Raw genomic sequence first — 15964 nt, 5'->3', positions numbered from 1 at the left:
TTTATAAAGCTTTTCCCTCCTGGTGGTCGCCTGTGCTAGCCACAGTTTTTTCACAAATTAATGACATAGGCATAATTGCGCCCGGATGGAAGCTTAGTATTATTGTTCCTATTCATAAGAAAGGGGTTAAATCAGATCCTCAGAATTATAGGCCAATTAGCTTGCTTGACATAGCAGCAAAAATATATAGTAAATATCTGTTGTTTAAGCTTGAGGATTGGGTTACTGAGAGCCACATTATTCATCCACATCAAGCAGGTTTTAGGAAAGCAAAGGTCTTTGCACTGTTGACCATTGCCATACCCTCCATCATTTGGTGCATGCTGGCTTAAAAGGTCCCACAAAATCTCTATATGTAACATTTGTGGACCTGGCCGCTGCATTCGATTCTATTGATAGGAAATGCTTATTGTTGGAGATCAGTCCTAAAATGGCTGACTGACTCCATCTTAGTAATAGTAATGTTGTTTCTGCAATGTCATGCTGAGTCATGCTGCATCATGGCCCAGCTGTTACCTGTTACTGAGGTAAGGTGGAATGACCTCACTTGTAATTAGGCTTTGTGCTGACTCACAGAGCTGATGCAACCTCTGGTGAGCTTGCATGATTGATGTGTGTATTTAGGGAAGCTCAGTGAGCTTGCTCTGCCTGCCTGTAAGGATTGTGGGTACTGAGAGACTCACCGTCCGGGTGGCAGCGAACACTGCTTGTGTTGATCCTGTGCTACTGTGCTTGGATCGTGCTGTGTATACTTACTGGTGTATACTGTTATCTGCTGAAGTGTGTACTGATTACTGTGTATGACCTTGGCCTGGCAACGACTTTGAATATTGGATACTGCCCTGGTAAATATATTCCACTATTGAATACAGTTGTCTCTCTTGTCTATTAATTCCTGTGTTTGCCTGTCCCTCTTCTTCAGTGTTTTCTGCTGCATGCAAATTCTCTAACACTTTTGGCAAAAGCGAACAGATTTGAATACTGACAAAAGGTTGCTATTTTTGCTACGTGAGCTGCATACAGATATTAGTGCTCAAATTAGAGTGGGAACTTCAGGCTCGTTAACAAAAAGAATCCCAATCTGTAAAGGTGTGAAGCAGGGATGTGTGTTGGCTCCTACTTTGTTTAATTTGTTTATTAACAACGTAGTTGAAAGGTTATCTGGCCCACAATTTTTTCCACCTACTCTTGGGGAGAATAAAATTTCAATTTTGTTATATGCAGATGATATGGCCCTAATTTCGCTTACTAAAATTGGGATGAGAAGGCTTTGCAGCAATTAGGACTATATTGTAAAGAAGAGGCCCTTAACATCAACTTTGGTAAGACTAAAGTGATGGTCTTTAGGAAAAGGGCCCAAATATCTTCCTGGAGTATACTTGGCAACCCAATTAATCAATGTAGCTCCTTCAAATACTTAGGTATTATATTTAGAGAGAATTTTAAATGGAATGTGCATATTGCCACAGTTAAAGCATCTGCTGCAAGGATTGTGGGAGCTATTCTGAGATTCTATTATACTAAGGGAGGTTTTCTTATTGACCCCACTTTAAAATTATTTAAAATTAAAGTCATTCCCCATCTTTTGTATGGTGCTGAGGTCTGGGGATGGAAAGAGGACATTCTTACTGGTGTGGAAACTATCCAAAATCAGTTTTTAAGACGCATACTGGCTCTCCCTAGGGGAACACCGGATGCCCTGATGAGAGCAGAATCTGGCCTTCCTTCTCTAAGGGCACAGGTACATCTTGCTGTTTTAAAAGCCTGAAAAAATAACAGATTGGCCACATCTGACTCGTTCAGTCAATTGGCTTTTAATTTATTGTTATCTAAAGATCCAGAGCACCTTAGCTTCTTTAACAATTTACTTGTAAAATATTCCATTCCTGATAATCTTCTTGCTGTCTCAGTAGACAATCAATATCTCAGAGACTGGATATTTAAGTGCGATGCCATGTTAGACATTCAATTTTAAAATGTCAGTCAGCACTTTGGTTTAAACTATTTAAGAATGATCATTTTAGGTCTCCCTACTTGGTTAGTATAGCTAACCACAACCTCAGAGTTGCCTTCACATCCTTGCGCTTTGAAACAATGCCGACGGCAGTACTTGCTGGCCATTATAGTAAAATCCCTAAGGAACAGCGTCTTTGTATCTGTGGCATTCCTGTGAGTGAGGATTTACCTCATTACATTCTTACCTGTCCATTGTACGCTCAACCCAGGGTAAAAATTCTCTCTGGGATATTAACTAATCTACACGCCTATTCAGATCCTGAGAAGATTGTATTTCTGTTAGCTGATGTCGATGCTAATATATCTCACAGAATGGCATTGTTTGCCCTTGCAGCGAAGAAATTATGGGCCAAAGCTGTTTGTACAGGTGTCAATTAATTACTGACTTTGTGGCATATTTTGCCTGGCTTGTTAGTTTTTGGTTTTTAGTATTAGGGTTTTTTTTGATGAAATTTTATAATTTGTTTTATGGTTATATGATATTTTACTTATATTGTGTTTTACCTGTACATTTTATCCCTATGAACCTCTCTGATATTTTTGTTTGTAATAGCCTATGGCTTAACACAAATAAATAAACTTGACTATTAAAATTTGTCAGTTCTTTCATTTTCTTGCTTTTTTCCCGGTTTTGGATGGCATTATGTTTTATGACCAGGCCCCTATATAAAGCTTTACTTGCTTCCCAGACTATTTTGGGGGACATTCCATTTTGGTGATTAATTTCAAAAAACCATTTCATTTCTTGCTCAGCATATTTCACTAACTGCTTATTCCCTGTTAACATAGGGTTCATCTTCCATCCATATTCCTTTCTTCTTTCAATCCTAACATTATTGTATTATGATCCGCGAACGTGTTGGGTAATATCTCAATTTCTTCCAAGGTTCTCTTTAATCCCACTGACATCCAACACATGTCAATACGTGACCTTGAGCAGTGTCTATGTGAAAAAAGTATAGTCTTTTGTTAGAGGATTATACGTTCGCCATACATCGGCCCATGCATATTCTTCTGCCTTCTTAAAAAAAACTTTCTGGCAACGTATTGCCCCCTTTCAATTTACATTTCAATTTTTTTGTAAGTTTCTTGTCGTCTTCTGTACTTGTCACTGCATTATAGTCCCCTATAATACAAATATTGTCATATTCATACCCTAATAGTACTTGGTGCAAATCTTGGGAAAAGGTCTCTTGTTTTTCGTTTGGTGCGTATATATTTACTAATAAAAACTTCTGGTTCTCTCTAACTACTTCAATACCTCTCCCGGAAAAAACAAAAGTTTTGCTTGAATGTTTCCTTTGATATATGTTATCAAACCTCTTTTGTTTTTTTCAGCCTCTGATGTAATAAAGGCTTTCCCTAATTTTTTTATCTTCTAAAAGGTGCTAGTCTTTCTCTTTCATATGTGTCTTTTGGAGACAAATATTATCTGCTTTTAGCCTTCTCAGTTGCATCAGCACTCTCTTCCTCTTCTGTGGAGAATTTAAGCCATTGATGTTTATTGATACAATTTTCAATTGATTAAGCATTCTTTAATACTGTGCTCCTCTAGACTCTGACTGTTGGTTTTTCTTTTTCTTCTGTAGTCTGGTTTCTATTTGATTCGTTTCTTCTCTAAAATCCTCCTCTCCCTCTTTCTGGTCTGATTTAGACAAAACATCAGATGGTTTCTTTGGATAGCCTTTATCATCTTGTTCAGGAGGTTCTTTTGTGTTCTTATATTCTTTCAACTTAACCCAATTTTTTGCTTGATTTTTTAAAAAGTCTTCTGGTTTCATGATTGAATCGATTTTATATCTTGTATTCTGGAATGTGAGGAGCAGTCCTTCTGGGATAAGCCATTTATACAAAATTGCCTTCTCCTGCAGCATCAATGCTAAGTTCTTATACTCCACTCTTTTTTTGTCTTGTCATCCATGGAATTTCTCTCATCATTTTAATATTTCACCCTTTAATTTTAATGGGTTGATCTCTAGTCTTTCTCCATACCATCTCTTTGATCCTTTTCCGCATAAACTTAAGGTGAACTTCTCGAGGAAGGGCATTCTTTTTCGCATATAGCGAATTTATCCTGTATACAAAATCAATTTTCTTCTCCACCTCCTTCTTCTCCATATTCAGTATTGGTGCCAAAGCCTCCCCCAATAAGTCTACTAAATCTTCATTTTTCCCTTCAGGGATATTTAAAAATCTTAGAATGTCGTCCACCTTATCCATCTCTACCTTGGCAGTCCTATTCTCAAGTTCCTGTTGTTGAGACTCTCTTTCCAATACGTTGGTCTGTTAGCATTAGTTTATCTTCAATTGACTTGGTAGTTTTAATCAGGTCAGTAGTATCTTTTTTTGTGTCTTTCAAATGGCTGTCTATGCCTTCTAATTGATTTGCTAATTCTCCCATCTGCTCACTTAAGCTCTTTTGCATTTGATTTAATGCACCCATAAAACTTGCTTGAAATTCCTTAAATGAATCTTGAGACAGTACTGTTTTGGGTTGACCTGGGGAAAATTTTGCCCTTATCTGTTGGGTCATCCTTAATATATTCTCTTCTATTCAGGCTAAATAATCTTAATATAGAGCCACACTCTGTTTCTTTACAGTAGTCACAAAACCTAATATTTCTTAGATAGCTTCCACCTCTTCCCTCCTAAATCACCTGTCAATCAATTATATATTCAGTTAATTAATATTACAATGGATCAATCAACAATCAACAATGGATCAATCAACAAAAAGTATGAAATCGCCTAATATTCACTTATAATTAATTATATATATTTTATGAATGAAATTTCCTCTAATTTTTATACTGTTATTTAATTATACATTCACTCCTACCAGACTAATACCTTACTTTAAAATTCTCCTATTTTACTTGTCAGTCAAGCCCCCAAACCCACACCTGCAACAAAGAGCCTTTTAAACTAAGAAAAATTTTCCTCTCCTCCTCTTCCGTTCTTCTGACTTCTACTGGAATCCTTCTTTCCTTCCTGCCTTCTTCTTTCCTTCTCCGTTTCCTTTTTTCTCTTCTTAATGTTCTTAACAAGCTCTAAATCTGATACCTTCTTCTATAGAACTTTCAGACTTCTTACTGTCTCAGTCTCTGTCTTTGTTCTCCCCACTCCCAAAGTTGCCCCCCTGGAAAATGCTGATGTCTTCCTATCAGCCAGTGCAATGTTTTTAAATGAAGGAGGGAACAATGTAGTAATGTAAGAACCAACCAAAAAAAAAAACCACAAACAAGAGGGGGGGGGGAAAGACTGTTCAAACTGCCTGCGCTACTGCCACTGGTGTCGCTGCTGCTACCACCGCCGTTGCTGCCACCCCTTCCAACAACGTCATCACCACCTCTTCTCTTTAAGCGTTCCTCTCCAGCCGGACCAGAGACCAACAAAAAAAAATAAAAAAGGAAAACAAAAACAGCCACACAGACTATATTTTAGTCCTCTCTTTTAAACCTCAGCAACTAACTATATTTTAAGTCTCTCCACATTATGTGCAGTAGGCAGAAAAAAGCATTAACAAAGAAGAGGGGGGGGAGTTGAACTTTGCTGTGTCATGCACACCACCGTTCTCTCAGCCACTCCCTCCCCCCTTTCTGCTTATGTTAATGTCTCTCAGTGTTTTTCAGCTCCACTCAGCTCCAGTATGAAGCTATTCCTTCACTTGCTGCTTCGTCTGTTTTTCTGGGATTTACAGTCTTTGTTTATCAGTCCTTGTTTGTTTTATCAATTGGGTTTTCTTACGGTTTTTCCACCAATTGCCTTCCACCTTCCCATCTGGAACCGGAGGCTAGAGCTATTTCGCCAAATGACACCCAAGGTTGGCTGGTGCAAAGGTAAGCAGGGAAAGAACCGGGAGTCCTGAAAAACCCCAGCACCCTTCCCAAGAACCTTCTGCCAACACTGCTCCCTAACTGGAGCTTCGTTGGGACCTAGAGGCCCCCCAAATTCCCTCAGTATGGCCCATCTCGGCAGGAACTGCTCACGACGCTGCCGCCTCGCTCTGCTGGAACCAGACAGTTTGTGGCTAATCTTTAAGTGTTGTTCAAAAAAGGATGGGATAAGAGAATATTTCTCCCATTGGTTGTTTAATTTCTTAATGAGTGGTATAGATGGACACATACACAATCTGTTGGTATATCTCCAATGCTTTTTGTGTTCTATAACAAAAGTGATTCCTATAATGAACTTCTTAGGAAATGTAACCTTTTGGAATCATTGGTTGTCAAGTGCTTTATTTGGGAAGAATTACTGAAAAAATGAACAATCATCCTTTTCCTTTATTCCAGTTTTTTCTTTTGAGATTAGAAACATCATTTTAAAACTTAAGATGCCTGGTAAAGAACTAGAGAAGTCAAATCTGCAATTTTTCTTTCTTTAGATGTTGAAAAGGCCTTTGATTCTGTGAAATTTCCATATCTTTTTAAGTTACTGCAATCTTTGGGTTTTGGTCAAAAAATTGTGTCTGTAATTAAAGCTTTATGTTCCTCATCCACAACCAGATTAAAAATCAATGGTGCACTTTCTAATTCTATCCCTTTGGGCAGGCATACTTGACAAGGGTGTCCATTGTCTCCATTGCTGTTTGCATTGGAGGTGGAACCCTTGGCTGCTGCAATTCAATCCAGTCCCTCCATTTCAGGAATCAAAATTCACAATTCAAAATATCACTTTTTTCTGATATGTTACTATTTTTGACAAACCGAGTGAAGTCACTATCAGCAATTCATAATACACTGAATTCTTTTGGATTGTTTTCTGGTCTACATACAAATTATTCTAAATCTCATTTGTTACTAGTTCTTGTTCCACATACCAACATTGAAATTATCAAACTCTCTTACAATTTTCATTGGGTTACTTCCTCACTGCCTTACATAGGGATTAAGATTCCATTGGATCTTTCAGATTTATTAAAACTCAATCATCAATGCATGTATAAGGATTTAAGCTTAACAAATGGCATAAACTTAACTTGAACTTGACTGAAAGGTTCAATTTTATTAAATCATTTATCCTCCCTAAGTTGTTTTTTTTTTTAACAATTCCAATAAAAATTCCTATGTTAGTTATGAAATGTTGGCGCAAAACTTGATGAATTTTTTGTGGGAGAGGAAGAAAGCTAGAATAAGCTATAAAGTTCTGCAGAAATGAAGCTCTCATGGAGACTTTAACATCCCTGACCTTTTAAAGTATCATGAAACCATTCTTATGTCCAATGTGACCAAGATGCTGCATACTTCCACCAGATTGGATCCAGCATTACAATGATTTACTATATTCTTGTACATTGGAAGACATAATATGGTCTAATCAGAGTCCCTTACCCAAAGTCCTTATCCATAATGATTTTATTTTTACTTCTTTGGAAAACAAAAGGTAAACATTTTCCAAAAAAATTCTTATGCTGCTTTTTTGAACCAAGGCTGGTTTCCTCCTGGCTGTGATGCCTCTTCATTCAACCATTCGTGCAAGCTGCAAAGTAACATTGTATTGTAATGTGTGAGCAATTGCCTTTAGCACGGGTTCCAAAGCTAAAAGAAAGTGGCCAGTGGAAGGTGAATGAAACACAGAACTGAACCTAGGACCTGTGTAGCCACTGCACCTGTCAGACTTCGGTCTGCTATCAATAGGAGGAATCATATACAAGTGTGGCACTGTCTATGTTTTTCAAGCAAAGGAGAACTGAGACAGTGGTCTGTAAAGTACTACCTTACAAGAGTGATAAGAACATAAGAACATAAGAGAAGCCATGTTGGATCAGGCCAACGGCCCATCAAGTCCAACACTCTGTGTCACACAGTGGCAAAAAAAAAATTATATACACACATACACTGTGGCTAATAGCCACTGATGGACCTGTGCTCCATATTTTTATCTAAACCCCTCTTGAAGGTGGTTATACTTGTGGCCGTCACCACCTCCTGTGGCAGTGAATTCCACATGTTAATCACCCTTTGGGTGAAGAAGTACTACCTTTTATCCGTTTTAACCTTTCTGCTCAGCAATTTCATCGAATGCCCACGAGTTCTTGTATTGTGAGAAAGGGAGAAAAGTACTTCTTTCTCTGCTTTCTCCATCCCATGCATTATCTTGTAAACCTCTATCATGTCACCCCGCAGTCGACGTTTCTCCAAGCTAAAGAGTCCCAAGCGTTTCAACCTTTCTTCATAGGGAAAGTGCTCCAGCCCTTTAATCATTCTAGTTGCCCTTCTCTGGACTTTCTCCAATGCTATAATATCCTTTTTGAGGTGCGGCGACCAGAACTGCACACAGTACTCCAAATGAGACCGCACCATCGATTTATACAGGGGCATTATGATACTGGCTGATTTGTTTTCAATCCCCTTCCTAATAATTCCCAGCATGGCGTTGGCCTTTTTTATTGCAAACGCACACTGTCTTGACATTTTCAGTGAGTTATCTACCACGACCCCAAGATCTCTCTCTTGGTCAGTCTCTGCCAGTTCACACCCCATCAACTTGTATTTGTAGCTGGGATTCTTGGCCCCAATGTGCATTACTTTGCACTTGGCCACATTGAACCGCATCTGCCACGTTGACGCCCACTCACCCAGCCTCAACAGATCCCTTTGGAGTTCCTCACAATCCTCTCTGGTTCTCACCACCCTGAACAATTTAGTGTCATCCGCAAACTTGGCCACTTCACTGCTCACTCCCAACTCTAAATCATTTATGAAATGAAATAACATTCATGAAATAATATGAAATAACATTCTGATTTTGAAAGTTACTACCTTACAAGAGTGGTGTGAAATAACTTTTTGATTTTTCTATGGACATTTAATTAATTTTGGTTTGTGATGATAATAATATAATTGCATCATTATGAAAGAAATTGCTTAAGCATTTATTTGCAACATAAAAACACAATGATTTATTTCTAGTGTTTGCTAATCAATACACTGCAGTTTCTGGTTTGCCCATAACAAGGAACATGGCAGGGCCAGAGGTCAAAACATCCCCTCCCCTTGCCAGATGACGGGTGAGCCACCCTTTCCCCTAGGTAGAACCATTGAAATGGCTCATACCCGGCCAACACAGCAAACAGACATGCCCTAGAGTTCCAACCCCAACTGCACAGCTGAAGGGAAGGATCGATCCAAGCTAAGCCAAGGCAGACTCCTATGCCCGTCAAAATGGGGGGTGCTATTTGTTCTCACCAAGCTGCATAACCATAACTAGAAATAAACCTGCCACCACAAAGCCAAACCTCTGCTTAGACCGTTGCGTCCATCTACAAACTTAATACCTCCCTAAGCCCTTACCTTAAGTCATTCAAAAAAGCATCATTTCCTTTATCAGAAAGGTGATCCACCCTGTACAAATCCGTACGATCGGCACAAATTCCAGGCTGCGTAGGAAGTGGCCCAACCCACCCTCCAGAGCTTTTTAAAGCTCAAGATTAGCTTTATGCTGAGCTCTCTCAATAGCCCATGGGTCCCGTACCCCATGCCACACCTGGCACAGGATCATGGCTGACCATACTAAAAGAGTCTGTGGCTACTGGCTCTTGATGACTCTAAAGTCATCCTTAGCCTGTAAGATGAGAGCCTTTCCCTTGAGCAGTCCAAGATCATTAACCCCTAAGTGGATAACAAGAACATGAGGTGACTGACCAACTCCACTCTAGAACAACAAAAGCAACAGGCATGACCACTGGAGACCCCACCATCCATGCCATTCTGTGGTGGACCCTTTGCTGAGGCACAACTGAGCGGCTGTCCTCCTGGCTCACTCCTTACTTACTGGCTCGATGGGCTGCTCACAGATGAGGATGCTACATCTCCTGCCTCAAACCACAGAACCTGGAGAAAGAAAAATAGTGAGCAACCAAATAAACCCATAACATATATTAATTACTGCAATGCCAAAGGATGCACATAGCCCTTATATGCTGCAGAATGCCACCTGCCCAGCTGCTGAATAGCAGGTGCAGTATAGCCCAACACAGCTGCAGCAGATGCTTCCCCTATACGGAAAGAGTGAGTGCCAAATCTCACTTCCCCAAGGCCAAACATAGCAAGTGCCTTGACCATCACAGACCAAAACTGGTGCTTCATCAGTGGACAGCTGACCACATGATAAAACAACAGACCTGTCCCCAGCCCTTAGGCAGCCAGGTATTGTGACAAAGCAGACACTGGACACAGCTCCCTGTCTGAACAAGAAAATAACTCAGTGACGTCACCACGCTGGTGCTGATTGGTTTTTGAGGGGTAGATCTTAATGTAGGCAACACCATCTGAAAGGCAAATGTCCTGGGCCAGCAGAGCCCAACTAGAAACATCTACCTTAGACTGAGCTACCAGCTCACTCACATGAAGAGCCCCAAAGAAGGCAACCAATGAGGCTACATGAAAAAGTGAAGCCTCAAATCCCGATGCACAAAACTGACCCCATACTGACTTTAAACCCCAAAGAATTGATGGGGAAATTGGTTGCCTTGAGTCTACTTGAGTGTCAACCTCCCTTGTCCAACCCTCCAGCATCTTCCACTCTGAGAAGTCACTGGTATACTAACCAAAACTCATTGCCTTGCTGTCAAAGGCTAATGCTGAAAGCCTTCCCTTAAGAGAATAGACAGCCAGGCCATTTTCAATGATACACAATAGTGGAGCAAATGCTCCACAGGAACAGGCCACTCCTAATGATACCCTATTTTGCCCATAAATCTTTCAGACTGGAAAACTGCACACTCGTATGACCTCTTGGTGCTATCTGCATTGGCAAGCCTTATTGCTCTGCCAGCCTCGACTCTCCAATCAGCCATAGCTCTGGGAGCATCCTTGTTGGATGACGATCGGCATCTGGGGAGAGCTGACAAAACCTACCCATTTGTTTGCAAGAGAGAGCATCAGCCACCCCATTGTCCACCCCGAGCACATGCCTAGTGAAAACAGAATATTAAGTCAAAGGCAACACAGAGTGAAGGCACGGACCAACCTCATAACTCTTGTGGACTTGGATGTGAGTGAATTAATAACATGCACCACCACCAGGTTATCACACCAAAAGTTGACAGTGTGGTTTGTAAGGACATGACTTTTGGTTGCACACTCCTTGTGAACCAAACTCCCAGCAGAGCAAGTGGGGTTGAACCACCTGCCCTGCAGTATTGCAGGACCCATAAGCAGCATTTGAGTGCTGTACAATATGACCAGTATCAGACCTGTCACCCAAATTAGGCCTAGCTGGGGACATCACCTGCAGCCAAAGCTGTGGTTATATTTGGTCCCACGACAGTGAAGGGTTCATGGTAGCTCGCATTGTACTGTAACCACACTGGGCCAGTGAAGTTAGTGTAGCTTTTGTATATGACATCAAAATATAGGGATAGCCTACAGGGCTGTGACCTAGAAATGAATCTTGCATAAATGATGAACCCAGGCACCCAGTTAGCCCAAGTCCTATCAACCTTGCGCCTTTTAATATTTTCTTTCTCACTGTCATCAAGGTCCTCTTTATCCTTTTTTCCCAGCTCTCTGTAGGTCAGGTCAACAAATTCACCCTTCAATATTTTGTCCTTAGTGGCTTCCAACAGATGGTCACTGAAATGCAAAGCTAAATCTCCAAATGACAATGCTTTAGCAGGAATTGCTGCATAGGAGGAACCCCATGGGTATGAATAGCCCCACCCACTCCAGGGTGTCAACAACATTCCCTGAAACTGCGGTGACACACCACCCAAGGCTGCCTGTGGGTTGGCATAATCAGATGCCCAAGCTCAAGGCTGAAGGGTGCTTAAACGGGAAGAAGATAGGAGAGCCTGATTGGCAGTTGGCAGTCTAAAGCGACTCCAAGGCCAAAGCAAGTTAACATGTTGAGTGTAGTCGGTCTTACCAAAATATCCCTGTTTGTCTCCTTGGTAAGTGTCCATGTCAGGTGGCTCAATTGGAAATGGTAATGTCTCTTCTGTACCATCATCTCTGTTCAAACCACCTTGTCCTGCATCTGTGCCAGACCTGCTCTTAAGAGAAGACGACCTATTGAGTATCTCCTCCTGAAAACACTTCCTAGCAGCTCACCTGGCAGCCTTGGATGTATCACTTGACCCCACTCCTCTCGGAGCCACAGCAGCCCCACCTCGAGCTCCTTCCAAAGCAGCCAATCTATCCAGCACTAACTGCTCAAGACTGTCATCATCTTCATCAGATGATGAAGGCTGCAGAGCAGGTCGTTTAGGTGGTGTTTTAGGGGCAAGATTTTTCCCCTTAGATCTCCCTTTTCGATTTCCTGAAGGCATGATTTATCAGTGTCAATCTAACAGGCAGCAGCCCACATAGCAAGTAAAATGACTCCCTCAGTAGGGCACTTAAAATGGCCACCGCAATGCACCTCTAAGATAGCCACCAAAGGAAAAAAACTCCAAAATGGACACCGTCTGCTAGAATGGCCCTAACAGGAAAAAAAACCCCAGCAGACATCATGATGAATGTGGAAAAGGGAAACCACCTTCTAATCTCCCTATATGGTGGTCTAATGTCTCCTCCAAGTTCTCAGGCAGAAGTCTTTCACATCTACTCCTGCTTGATTCTTTTCAATGTGAGACACCATGAATGAAACAATTTTCTGTTGTGCCAAGAGGGAATTAGTGGGGATCCCATCCAATTATTACCCAAGGCCAACCCTACTTAGCTTCTGAGATCTATGTGAACCAGGCTAGCCAAGCCATCAAGGTCAGAGTGAAGCAAAAACTCTTTCCCTGAGCAGCAGCTCCTTCCAGAAAATACTCCAGTAAGGCTACCAGCTTACACCCCCTGGGGAGAAAAAGCAAATGAGGGGGACCCAATGCCAACTGCACTGCAGAGGCCGTGGCCAGCTGCAAACCCTTCAGATGAACGTCCTGCGTGCCCCCGATGCTGAATCTTCTGCTGAAAAAGATGTGTGGCAAAATCTGCCACCAAAATTAATACCCCTGGTTGCCTTGTCAGTTTTGATCACATCGAGACAGCCCTGTTGAGAAAAGGATGCTCCAGCAAAATCAGCCACCGAAACTGACTCTCCCGTGCGTTAGTTTCAATTGCTGGGCCGGGAGGGAAGAGCAGTAATAGCTGCTAGCAAAAAGACTCCTTGGCAAGTCCCCTGAAGGCCCCAGGCTGGGAAGGAAGAGGCAGCAATGGTTTCTCTCCTCCTCTGCGCACGAGCTGAAGACTGAGTGGGGCGGTAGCAGAGCCAGCCATTACAAGAGGTGGCTCCGCTCCCAGGCTCCCAGGGTGCCCTGTACCCTGCCGTTCTTCCTCCTTACAGGGCAGCAAAAACTGCCCCCCGATAACATGGCTGTTCAGCCTGCCATTGGGAGGAGCTGCAATGCAGCTGAACCATATGTTCAGTCAACTCAGACATTCACAAATCCTTACCAAACCACTGGCTGAACTGGAGCATATCATATATACATATAATTCCCAAAATCATGCCTTAATTTCATCTCTTTACACTCTTCTTTTGAATGATCCTTACTCCAAACCATTGCCTATCAATTAGCCTGGCAGAAGGCTTGCAATGCTTGCCTTCTGATGAGGTATGGACCAATTTATGAAATTCTGCTCTGTTTACGTCCTCTACCATTTTTGTTAAGCTTCAAACTCTAAAAATTATGACACATTTGTATGTCACTCCTTGCAAAATTTCTCACATATCTTCGGTAGAATCACCTTTTTGTTGGAAAGGCTGTAAACAAAAAGGAATATTTGCACATTGTTGGTGGGAGTGTAACAAAATTCATACATTTTGGAATGAGGTGTTTTCTTATAGTAAATCTATCCCTAATGTTGAGGTTCCTTTTCCTTCTGAAATACTTTTTCTCAACTTTTGGCCAACTCATCTATTACTCTGATCTTGTAGACACTTTACTGGTTTCTGCTAAAACTACTATAGCATCCTGTTGGAAGAACAAAGAGCCTCCTACCATAACTCTCTGGTTTCGTAAATTATGGGATTACAGTCTCATGGATGCTGTTTCTGACAAAATAAATAACTTTGCGCTCTCCAAAGACATCCAGCTTTGAAGGCAAATGGTTTCCTATTTTGGAATTTGTTACCCAACGACAATTTATTTCCTCAGACTGATCCCAAGTACATAAATGGCTATGATATTTTTAATTTCTTGTGGACAGTGCCCTAAGGTGAACAGATTCCTTTTTTCCCCCTGTGTTACTTCTAAAAGGGTTGACATTGCAGAGACCTCTGGAAGAGAGCAGAGAGTGCTTCAAGGGTGAGGCTTGGCAGCTGGGGGAATTGCTGAAAACTTTTGAGTTCATGTGAAGGGCTGAAGGTGATTGTGGCTGATTGATTAGAGTGGCTGTGTTGCCCACCCTCTTTGCATTATTAAGCTGTGCGTTGCCAGAGAAGGAGCACATTGCAGAGACTTTTGGAAGAGAGCAGAGAGTGCTTCAAGGGTGAGGCTTGGCAGCTGGGGGAATTGCTGAAAAATTTTGTGTTCATGTGAAGGGCTGAAGGTGATTGTGGCTGATTGATTAGAGTGGCTGTGTTGCCCACCCTCTTTGCATTATTAAGCTGTGCTTGCCAGAGGCACGAGCCTTTGGCGCGAGCCGAAGGGCGAGAGCTAAAGGGCTCTTGGCCTGTGGCTCTTAGCCTGGGGGCTGTGTAAGGACCAGGAACCCAGATCCCTATTTCCTTGTGTTCCCAATAAGGTAAGTAGACTCTCCAGGTGGGGAGCCACATAAACAGGGTTTAAAAAGAGACTGCATATTTTAAAAAAACTATCATAAAGGTAGAATGCCAGCAGGGGGGTGGGGGCTATCCAGTGTTTTGCATTGAGTGTCACATGTATGACTATCTGCCCGGAGCAGGGAGACAAAGGAGGCGGCCGAGCAAGATGCAACCAGCCAACTGGGACGCCACTTTGGTGTAGTGCCAGTGAGAGCCAGCTTGGTGTAGTGGTTAAGTGTGCAGACTCTTATTTGGGAGAACCAGGTTTGATTCCCCACTCCTCCACTTGCACCTGCTGGAATGGCCTTGGGTCAGCCATAGCTCTGGCAGAGGTTGTCCTTGAAAGGGCAGCTGCTGTGAGAGCCCTCTCCAGCCCCACCCACCTCACAGGGTGTCTATTGTGAGGGGAGAAGACAAAGGCGATTGTAAGCCACTCTGAGTCTCTGATTCAGGGAGAAGGGCGGGATATAAATCTGCAATTCTTCTTCTTCTTCTTCCACAGGACAGAAGTCTTGGGTGTGTGCTCGATGCAAGGAGCTCCTGGTCTTCAGGGAATGAGTTCGTACCCTTGAGGCTGAGGTGACTCACATGCAGAAGCAGTGACAGTCAGTTAGGCACTCACGGAAGACTCTTGGGGACGTGTTAGTTGAGCCCCGATCTGAACGTGGCAGCCCCGTTGCTGCCAGGGAGCGCGATGGTCAAGAGGGAAAAGGGCACCGAGCTGAGGATAATGGGAATGCACCCTCAGAAAGGACCTCTTCTTCGGTTGGTGAACGGGAATCCTTTTGTGCCAAGGAACCATCCCTGGGCAGGGGGAGGGGGGGTTGGTAGTAGGTGATTTGATCCTTAGGCAAGTAGACAGCTGGGTGGCAAAACCGCGTATTGACCGTATGGTGACTTGCCTGCCTGGTGCGAAGGTAGCGGACATTACACGTGTAGTAGATAGGCTGATAGAGAGTGCTGGGAAGGAGCCGGTGGTCGTGGTGCATGTTGGCACCAACGATGTGGGGAAATGCAGTTGTGAGGTCCTGGAGGAAAAATTTAGGCTACTAGGTGGGAGACTTAAGGCCAGGACCTCCAAGGTAGCCTTCTCGGAAGTGCTACCTGTTCCACGTGCAGGGCTGGAGAGACAGGCACAAATTAGAAGCCTCAATGTGTGGATGAGATGATAGTGCAAGGAGGAAGGGTTTAAGTTTGTTTGGCACTGGGATGCTTTGTGGAACAAGCGGGAGCTGTACAAAAAAGACGGTCT

The sequence above is a fragment of the Heteronotia binoei genome, chromosome 3, assembly GCF_032191835.1.
Source record: "Heteronotia binoei isolate CCM8104 ecotype False Entrance Well chromosome 3, APGP_CSIRO_Hbin_v1, whole genome shotgun sequence".
NCBI lineage: Eukaryota > Metazoa > Chordata > Lepidosauria > Squamata > Gekkonidae > Heteronotia > Heteronotia binoei.
This window is presented reverse-complemented; position numbering follows the sequence as displayed.